The 9,253-nt window shown below is 35.9% G+C and overlaps 1 pseudogene; it reads left to right on the top strand.

The window, feature by feature from the left end:
- Positions 1 to 1,354: 1,354 nt before the first annotated feature.
- On the top strand, positions 1,355 to 3,184 carry LOC149173041 (AP2/ERF and B3 domain-containing transcription factor ARF14 pseudogene; annotated as a pseudogene).
- Positions 3,185 to 9,253: the final 6,069 nt, after the last annotated feature.

Here is a 9,253-nt window from a genome sequence, read left to right as displayed (position 1 = left end):
ATATATATTTATTAAAATTAAAAATTTATAAAAATTCATTGAATTATAACTTTATTTTAAATTATTATTATTAATTATAAATATAATTAATATATAAATTAAACATATATATATTTAAAAATATAGAACAAGATTTTTAATTTGTAAACAAGTTTTTCTACAATACTATGGGATAATACCATGGTTTATGAATACCACATATCCAAAAAACCATAACTCACTCATTTCATATAATAGTGTTTTTATATGACTTTTTTTTAATTAATCAATTTAGTTAAAAATACAAAAAAGACAGCTACTTTTGAAATAAATATTAATCTTTGATTGATATATATACTATTTAGAATCTTTTAAAATATTTGGTAGAATTTGAATCCCTATTATACATTTAATAAATATTAATAATAAAATTAAAATTATAAAAAGTTATTTTAAAATAAACAGGTTTATTGGATTAATTTGTTTAATTTCCAAAAAAGGAAATTTAATTATATATTCCCAAACAAGCTAACAAACTCATCCAAAATTACATCCTTACGTTAAAAAAATAAAAATAAAAAATATTAAAGATTCCATATTTTTCTTGCAACTTCCTTAAACGTCCGCCATTTCCGAGTAGAGGAAACAGACAAAACCGCTGAATCACGCCCATATTTTTCTTGCAACTTCCTTAAACGTCCGCCATTTCCGAGTAGAGGAAACAGACAAAACCGCTGAATCATTGCACTGGCGTGTACTAAGCGTCCAAAGGCAGCATGTCAGTTCTGCGGAGCGCACTTAGAGATGCCGCGTGATTCGAAGCGGTGAAAGACCGGATTTTAATTGAATTGTTGACTTCGTTATAGACGCGGAGCCTCGCGTGACGCAGACATCTATGCTCTATATTTTATTGAATCGTTGAAATATTTAAAGCAGATGAGACATTACGGTGTTTAGAGATGATTGGCTGGCTGCCAGAGTTGACCCGAAGCAATTTCAATCCGATTGATACATCCAAGCAAACGGAAAAATAATATTACGCCGGACCTGCAGAGAAGCCAGGTCTTTATATAAAGAACCCAAGTGTGTTTTTTTAATTATTCGCAACCGGCCGGTTTAGCCATTTCTGCTTTTGTTCATTCCCTAGTATCCATCGAGTAGTGCTGAATTTTGTTAGAGTTTTGGTGGCGCTGGATCTCAAGGGGCGAGAATATGCGAGGCACTGTTGTGGATGTGCCCATCTTGGTGGCTCCTTATGAATTATTACTCAAGGTTAGTCAATGCGATATACTCACTGTATATATTTCGGCCGAGTGGTTGGGACTTGTGGGTGATGGTTCTTGGTTGTATTGAGTAAAGGTTATTGTGTATATATTGGGTTGGACGGGATCTGGGATTTAAGAGTGATTGTTTACTGGATTAGTGGCACAGCAGTGTATTAAATGTGTGTCTCTCTTTAGATTCTGGGATCGCCATTTTCTGTGTATGTGTTGTAGGCGATGGGGAATGGCAATTGCACTACTACTCCTGATGTGGCTCTGACCTTGGGCCGCTGCATGTTTACAGCAGAGGCCAATAGCTCCAGTAATTCAAGCGAGCCGAATAATTATTTTTCTGCGTTCAAGAGGATGGGATCTGATTCGACGAGATTAGACAAGCTAGAGGGCGAAAGTGTGACCGAGGAGGATTCGAACTCGTCACCTGCGGCTGCTGGCAAGTCGGTTACTTGTTCTTCGTTAGTTGGTCGGCCGGAAGTGGAACAAATCGGTAGCGGAATCAGCGCCGTCTCCTCCGAGAAAATCCACAGTTTTGAGCCTTCGGCGAAGGGAAATCACGAGAAGTTGTGGAAGAAGCTGCCGTCTTCCCAATACAAAGGCGTCGTCCCGCAGCCCAACGGGCGGTGGGGCGCGCAGATATACGAGAAACATCAGCGCTTATGGCTGGGCACATTCAACCGAGAAGAAGACGCCGCCAGGGCCTACGACAAGGCCGCCGTCAAGTTCCGCGGCATTGACGCCGTGACGAACTTCAACTTGCTCGAAACCCACCCGGAGTCCGCCTTTCTCCGCGGTCACTCCATGGACGAGAACGTGGGCATGCTCAGAAAAAACGCCTACGACGAAGAGTGTCAGAATAACGACACGACGTGCTCTTCTGCGGCCTATTCCGACATCGCGTGCTCGACACCGACAGAAACCCGCGAGCACCTCTTCGACAAGGCTATGACGCCCAGCGATGTCGGGAAGCTGAACCGTCTCGTTATCCCAAAGCACTACGCCGAGAAATACTTTCCACTGGACGAGGCGTCGGGCGGGGACAGGGGGAAAGGGTTCCTGCTAAATTTCGAGGACAACAACCATAAAACATGGCGGTTCCGGTATTCTTACTGGAACAGCAGCCAGAGCTACGTGTTCACCAAGGGCTGGAGCCACTACGTCAAAGAAAAACGCCTCCAAGCCGGCGACATTGTTTCCTTCGAGCGAGGTTCCCGGTCCCGTCGCCTTTTCATCACTTTCCGCCGCCGGCCTTTTTATCTCATGTCTTCCGCTGGCCCACCGCCGCCGCCTAAACACTTCCCGCATTTCGTAAACCCCTTCGCCGTGAATGGGTATCCCCAACTTTTTTACAGATGGCCGCCGTCAGGCATCGACCCCATCGCCCGTTATTCGATTCCTTCTGTCGCCAGACCCAATTGTCTCGACTTCTTGTCGACGCTCAAGTCTGTGTCAGATGACGGGAAACCATCCTCCCTAGAAATCACAGACATCCAAAGGCCGTCTCCGTCAAGCAACAGCACTTCTTATTCGTCTTCAGTCCGGCTGTTTGGAGTAAATCTGCAGCGGACGCCGTTAAATCTTTGCGCAGGGATAGCGGTCGAAGATGGGATTGACCAGTGAGCACGCAAAGAGGCGAAAAGCGGCAGCGGCGTTGCCGGAGACGTTGCCGATTAGTGATGACGGTTTGTCCGGGACGGCCTGTGATACATTGTTGGTGGTGATAAGAGAAGGTTGTAAAACGATTCAAATTTATTTTGACAGATTGTATATACAATTCTTTAACATCTTTCATGGTGGGGGGAAGAATGTAACAGCTTTTTCTGGGTTCGGAAAATTCAGAATTTTTTTAACTGAATAATTGTATGTTTGCTGGTTCAGCAACCCTAATTCTGCCGCTGGCCCAGTTGACATCGTTAGGTCTGATTTCTATGGAATGATCAAATTTGAAAAGTATGGAGTATTATTTTAATTTAGAGGGTTTTTTAATTGTTGTAGATTGATAGGTTTTTTAAATGGTTTGCATTCACATGATCCACCTTTCGAATCAACTAATCACAACGATAAAAAGATGTGAAAACTAATCTCGCAGCAGATTAAGATAAATAGGTTATGTGAACATTTGATATAATAATGTGCTTAATTGAATTTGATTTTGTTTAAATTGTATGTTTATAATGTTTTATATTTAATTTGTAAAATTTGATATATGTGTTGAAGGTTAGTTTTTAGTAGCGAATCTTGAGCAATGATGCATCTCTGCTATTTATTTATGAAGATTGTATGATTTTTTCCCACCTCGTCCTTAGGATAAACCACATGATTTGGTTAGAAATGTTGACCAAATCATAATGATGTGATTAATCCGGAAGGCATTTCTCTACTATATAGATCACAAAAATATAAGATCTAACAAAGTTGAAATAATGATATGTAATTTAATAATGATAAATGTAAGATATTTATATGAACAATTTATTTTATTAATGGGATTAATTGTGTATGATTAAATGATTTGTTTAAATGTTATGATTATAATGTTTTATATTTAAAATGATAAATTTTAATGTGTGATAATGTGAGAACAATTTTATCATATAATATATGTGGAAAAGATAGGGTTATGTCAAAATAAGTATTATTAGGGTGAGGAGTAAGATATAATTGAATTAGATGTATCATTAAACTAAGGGATAAGATGTAAAATTTAAAGTGGTATATAATTATTAAGGAGTTTTATAAAAATCTTAATTCATAAGTGTTCAAGGGGAGGTTTGGGAGGGATGGGAGAAGATTGATTTGGAAATTAATGTGGGAATCCAATTTTTACTAATGAGGTTATTAGGATGTTTATTAATTTCTATAACTTCTCTTTTATCAAAATAGTGGTTAATTTTAGCAAGGATGCGGGTATTGGATACATATTTGGTGCTTGGTTTTGTTAGAATGTTCAACTAAAGTAGAAGATTTGGAGTGATTATGTTTTATGTCAGTGGAGTATTCTTGGATTATTGATCGACTTGTTTCCCCCACATATGTTTTACCACAAGAGAAAGGTATTAGATAAACCCCTTTTTGGCACTTAGGATCAAGTGGATCTTTTACATATTTTAGGTAACTGTAGATGGTGTTCATGGGTTTGAAGGTGGCCCTAATGTTATTCTTTCTAAGCATATAGGCGATTTTATCTATAGTTCTTGAAATATATGGCATGTTAACTTTACCAACAATATTATCCATGCTTTTGTTATTTTTTTTCAGGTTCTTCATTGGCATTATAAAAAGCCTTAATGGCTTGATGTTTTTTTTTTTGTATATATCCATTCTTTAATAACACATTTCCATTTCTAAGTGTTCTTTATCGGATATTCTTATAGCTCTCGTTGTTAAGGTGTTAAGAAATCTGAGTTTCTGAGTAGGATGATGGTGGGAGGTGGCATGAAGATATTGCTCAGTATGTGTTTTTTTTCGGTATACTTGCTGTGACAGGGATCCATCAGGATTACGGGTGATGAGTATGTCCAGAAAAGGGAGGCTAGCCTCAACTTCAACTTCCATGGTGAATTTTATAGAACTAGATAGACTGTTGAGGTGTTGTTTGAAGATTTCTAACTTATCACACCCATGAGGCCATATGATAAAGGTATCATCAACAATTCTTTTCCACAATTTAGGTTTTAGGTGGGGAGGAATCTAAGAATTTGGTTTCAACGCCTTCCATGAATAAATTGGCAATGATGGGGGATAGAGGGGATTCCATAGCCACACCACATGTATGTTTGTAAATATCACCCATGAAACTGAAGAATGTGGATTTAAGGCATATTTCAACAAGATTAGATGTGTTAGGGTCTGTTACCTTTTGAACCAGATTAATAGCTTCTTCAATAGGGATGTTGTATAAAGTGAAGTGACATCAAAACTAACTAGTATGTCATTTGATCAAGATGGTTTTGATTTCATTGATAAAATGAGTGGAATCTTTGACAAAGGAATCTGTGTTACCAACAAAGGGTTTCGATTTTTTGGTAAGATGCTTAGCAAGATAATATGTGGGTTCGCCAATGGTGTTCACTATGGGTCTAAGAGGGATGTCGTCTTTGTGGATTTTTGGAGCACCATAGATCCTGGGAGTATAAGGGTTACTATCCATGAGGTTCTTAGAGTTTTTGGTTAAAATTTGATTTAAGGAAATAATTTTTGGTTAATTATTTTTTTTGGGTCAAGTTATGATGTTAAATGTATTTTTTCATTATATGTGCATTTTATTTAGTCCTTTGAAAAATGTTGAAATGATTGAATTCAAAAGAAATCACAACTCAAACTTGTGATTCCAACAAATAGTGTCTCATTTTAGACAAATTCAATTTGAATTGAATTTAGTAGAGTTCACAACTCAGACTCATGATTTCAACAAATCCTTGCGAGTAAATGGACTAGATATTATGTTACTTAATTGAAAATGGGATTGATGCATTTTTTGCTCTAAATATTAAATAATTTGTAAATGATATTTTGTTTTCTATTTAAAAATGAGATTAATGAAATTTTTATGCTAAATATTACATTTTTATTATTTCTTTAATGTGATTTGGTGTAATTAAATGCACATTAAAAATAATTATATTTTCAATGCCTAGTTTAATTAATAGATGAAATGGTTTTTTTAATTATTTTTTTTATAAATTTGTACAAAATCATATACAAATATTTCAAAATCATAAGTTTAAATTGTTTAATTTTCATATGTGAGTGTTTTTCAAAGTGCTTAATCTATTTATGCATTAAAAAGTGTATTTTAAATAACAAGAAATCACAATTTTGTTAGAAATTATATTGTCACATTCTAACAAAAAAAACATTTCATCTATTAGTTAGAATCCACTAATTTTTTATATTGAAAATAATGTTATAATTTGTTTTCCAAGTATTAAATTTTATGTTTAAGTGTGTTTTTTTTAAATTTTAAATTTTTAAAGTTTAAAATTATTTTTACAAAATATTTTCAATGCCATTTTTTAAATTTATTTTGAATATCTATCTATCTATCTATCTATATATATATATATATATATATATATATATATATATATATATATATATATATATATATATAGATATATATATATATATATGATGATGATGATGATGATGATGGTTAACGTCCGCTAAGACCAAACATTGGTCTATCGTACCTAAAGAAACAAATTATTTATTTTGATTTAAGATTTTATTCCTATGCTCAAAAAGCTTGGAGAGAAGCCTCCCTAGCTCACTATAATTTTGACATTGTAAAAGGCTAGGAAGGTTAGTATTGTAACAAAGATTGTGAAACTGAGATCTAATGTGGTTGTATGCGGGGCACTCTAAGAGGAAGTGGTTTTCATCCTTGATGTTCCTATTCTCACATATATGGTAGATCCTTTCCATCCATGGCGTTTTAGGAACTACCCAATGGCCTGTTTCACTATGGAGCTCATGAGAATTCGTTCTAATCTTTGCTATATTAATTTTCTTCTTTGAGCTAGTTAAAATAGAGAGATACTTTTGATCTTCTAGGGTGGGTTGATGACCTTCTTATAATAACTTAATTTTCTTTTAGCCGCTAAATCTTTCTCACACCACATTTTTTCTTTGAACTTAGAAGTAACAATATCTTTAATATTATTTATGTTTTGCAATGCATCATTCTCGTTGATTTCCCAATAGTTTAACCAGGCCCTTGTGTCTTTATGCCACCCCCAATTGAGCCTTAGGTGGTTTTGGCTGGAATTTAAAGCTAGCTTAGGAAGTCTATGATTGTCTATGTTATTGAGTTTGTGCTTGTACAACAGAAACCTAATCATAGCTAGGCTCTCAATAGGGAAAATACCTGCTTCTATAAGGATAATAGGATAGGGTGTATATATATATATATATATATATATTACTATAGAATTTAATTTAATTATCAATAATTATTAAATAGATGGTAGAGAGCTAATCTCTATAGAATATTATAGGATATTCTTAGTAGTATTCACAAATTAAAGATTGAGATTTATTTTCAAAATATGTATGCTTTTCCCCCTTTTAATTAAATTAATTAGTTTAAAAAATGCCATATGAAATGAGTTGTGGTTTTTTTGAGCATGTGGTATTGATAAGCCATAGTATTGGATCACAAACCTCATAAATATTTGTACCAAGAAGATCCACCTAAAGGGATCACTTCCTATCAACTCAACCATGGAGCCTCACTTGAAGAGTGTCGATAAACTTGGAGCCATGACCTCTTAATAGAAAAGGTGGTTTAACAACGAGAACTTGACTAATTAAGCTAACCCAACGTGCTTTAATGGCAGGTTGTCGAACAATTGAGTTAACCCTGACCCCAAGAGTGTGAGCTATAATTTTATTAATAATAATAATTTTCTTTTTCTTTTTCACACGTTTTTTTATTTTTTTTTTATAGTTAATAGTAATAATAGTTAATGGCATCTAACCCTGACCTCAAACCCTGACCCCAAGAGTGTGAGCTATTTTTTTAATAATACTCCAATAGTGTGAGCTATTTTTTAAATAATAGTGAGATTTTTTTTTTTTTTCTTTTTTTTTTATAACACACACACACACACATATATTGTTATAGACATTTTTGTGCCTTACAGCTATAAGCATGAAATGTCCATAATTCAAGGGATCCAAAGTCCCTAAAGATGTTGTTACAACTCCTAAAGAAACAAGGTCAACCAATGACAACTTCTCCCAGAAATTCTCCACCAAAAACCACTCAGAAACAGTCAATTCAGGATCAATTCAGATGCTCTTCTAGCTGCCTGCGTTGCAAAGCACCCAAATGCACTGGCTAGGTGCGTTGCAACGCACTTGGATGCACTACCAGGGTGCGCTGAGCGGGAAATGACAAATGGCAAGCTCATTCAACGAGGTGGAAAGACCATGGAAGCTTCCAGAATCTTCTCCAGTGACACTTGCCTCAATGAATTCGACTAGTGATGAGTAAGAGGCTCTCAACCTCCAAGTGGAAGCAAGAACTGACAGAGAGGAGCCACAAGTCAAAACATAAGCTGACTCATCCTCTCTGCTTACATCTATATATGGATCCCTCATCCCAGAGATCCAGAGGCTGGAATTTTGTACTTTGCAGAGAATTGCTGTTGGTTTGAGATTGAGATTAATACATTGGGTGATTTATGCTTTGTTGGAGGAGAGGAAGGGATTCTTTTGCTGGGAGGTAGATGCTGGATCGGAGCTCACTTGGTTGTATCTCCTCTTGGACTTTCTTATTCTATCAATAAACTATTTGAGTTTCTCCTACATGCTGTATACCAATGATGTTTTTTTATGCTTACATGTTTAGTTTAATCTAATCTTGAGCTTTTTATGAATGTATATCTGTATCTTCGTGTAGTTTCCCTCTCTTGTGATCTTGCAGGAATTCGGTGAAGCTGGGCCGGTGAAGGAGCAAGGAGCTGGGAGCCACTGAAGAGAGGAGTTGTTGGATCGACAAACTAGCGGAAGACATAGGTTAGTTACATCCTTTCTCCTCATTTACATTTCATAAAGAAGAATACTCAATTAGTTTACCTTGTTTGTTGCTAAGGCACTATCACACCTTAGAGTGGGATAGGGGCATTCCGAATGGATACTTTTCCCAACAACAAATTGGCGACTCCGCTGGGGAACGTATCTTGTTAGTTTATTTGTGTTTCTATTGTTGTTCTTCTCATAAACTCAGGAGTGCCGAATCGAAATGCATTTGCCATTTTCAAATGCAAAGTAGAGATCTGCCACTCTAGTCCACTCACTGGGCCTGTTTATGATCTGAACAGCTGATCCACAAGTGCTCTAACAGCCCTTTGTGATAGATCTTAGTCCTCCTTTAAATCATCCTCCTAATTGTACCTAATTGATAGCTTTTATCCGGCCAAAAACTGTAGATTAAACTGCAAACCGTGACCCAGAACCCAGAGACAATTCTCGTTTCTGCTTCAGCGCGG

The sequence above is a fragment of the Pinus tabuliformis genome, chromosome 4_2 (genome assembly GCF_031772625.1).
Source record: "Pinus tabuliformis cultivar Carrire ecotype Pingquan chromosome 4_2, CPIR1, whole genome shotgun sequence".
Taxonomy (NCBI): domain Eukaryota; kingdom Viridiplantae; phylum Streptophyta; class Pinopsida; order Pinales; family Pinaceae; genus Pinus; species Pinus tabuliformis.
This window is presented reverse-complemented; position numbering and strand designations above follow the sequence as displayed.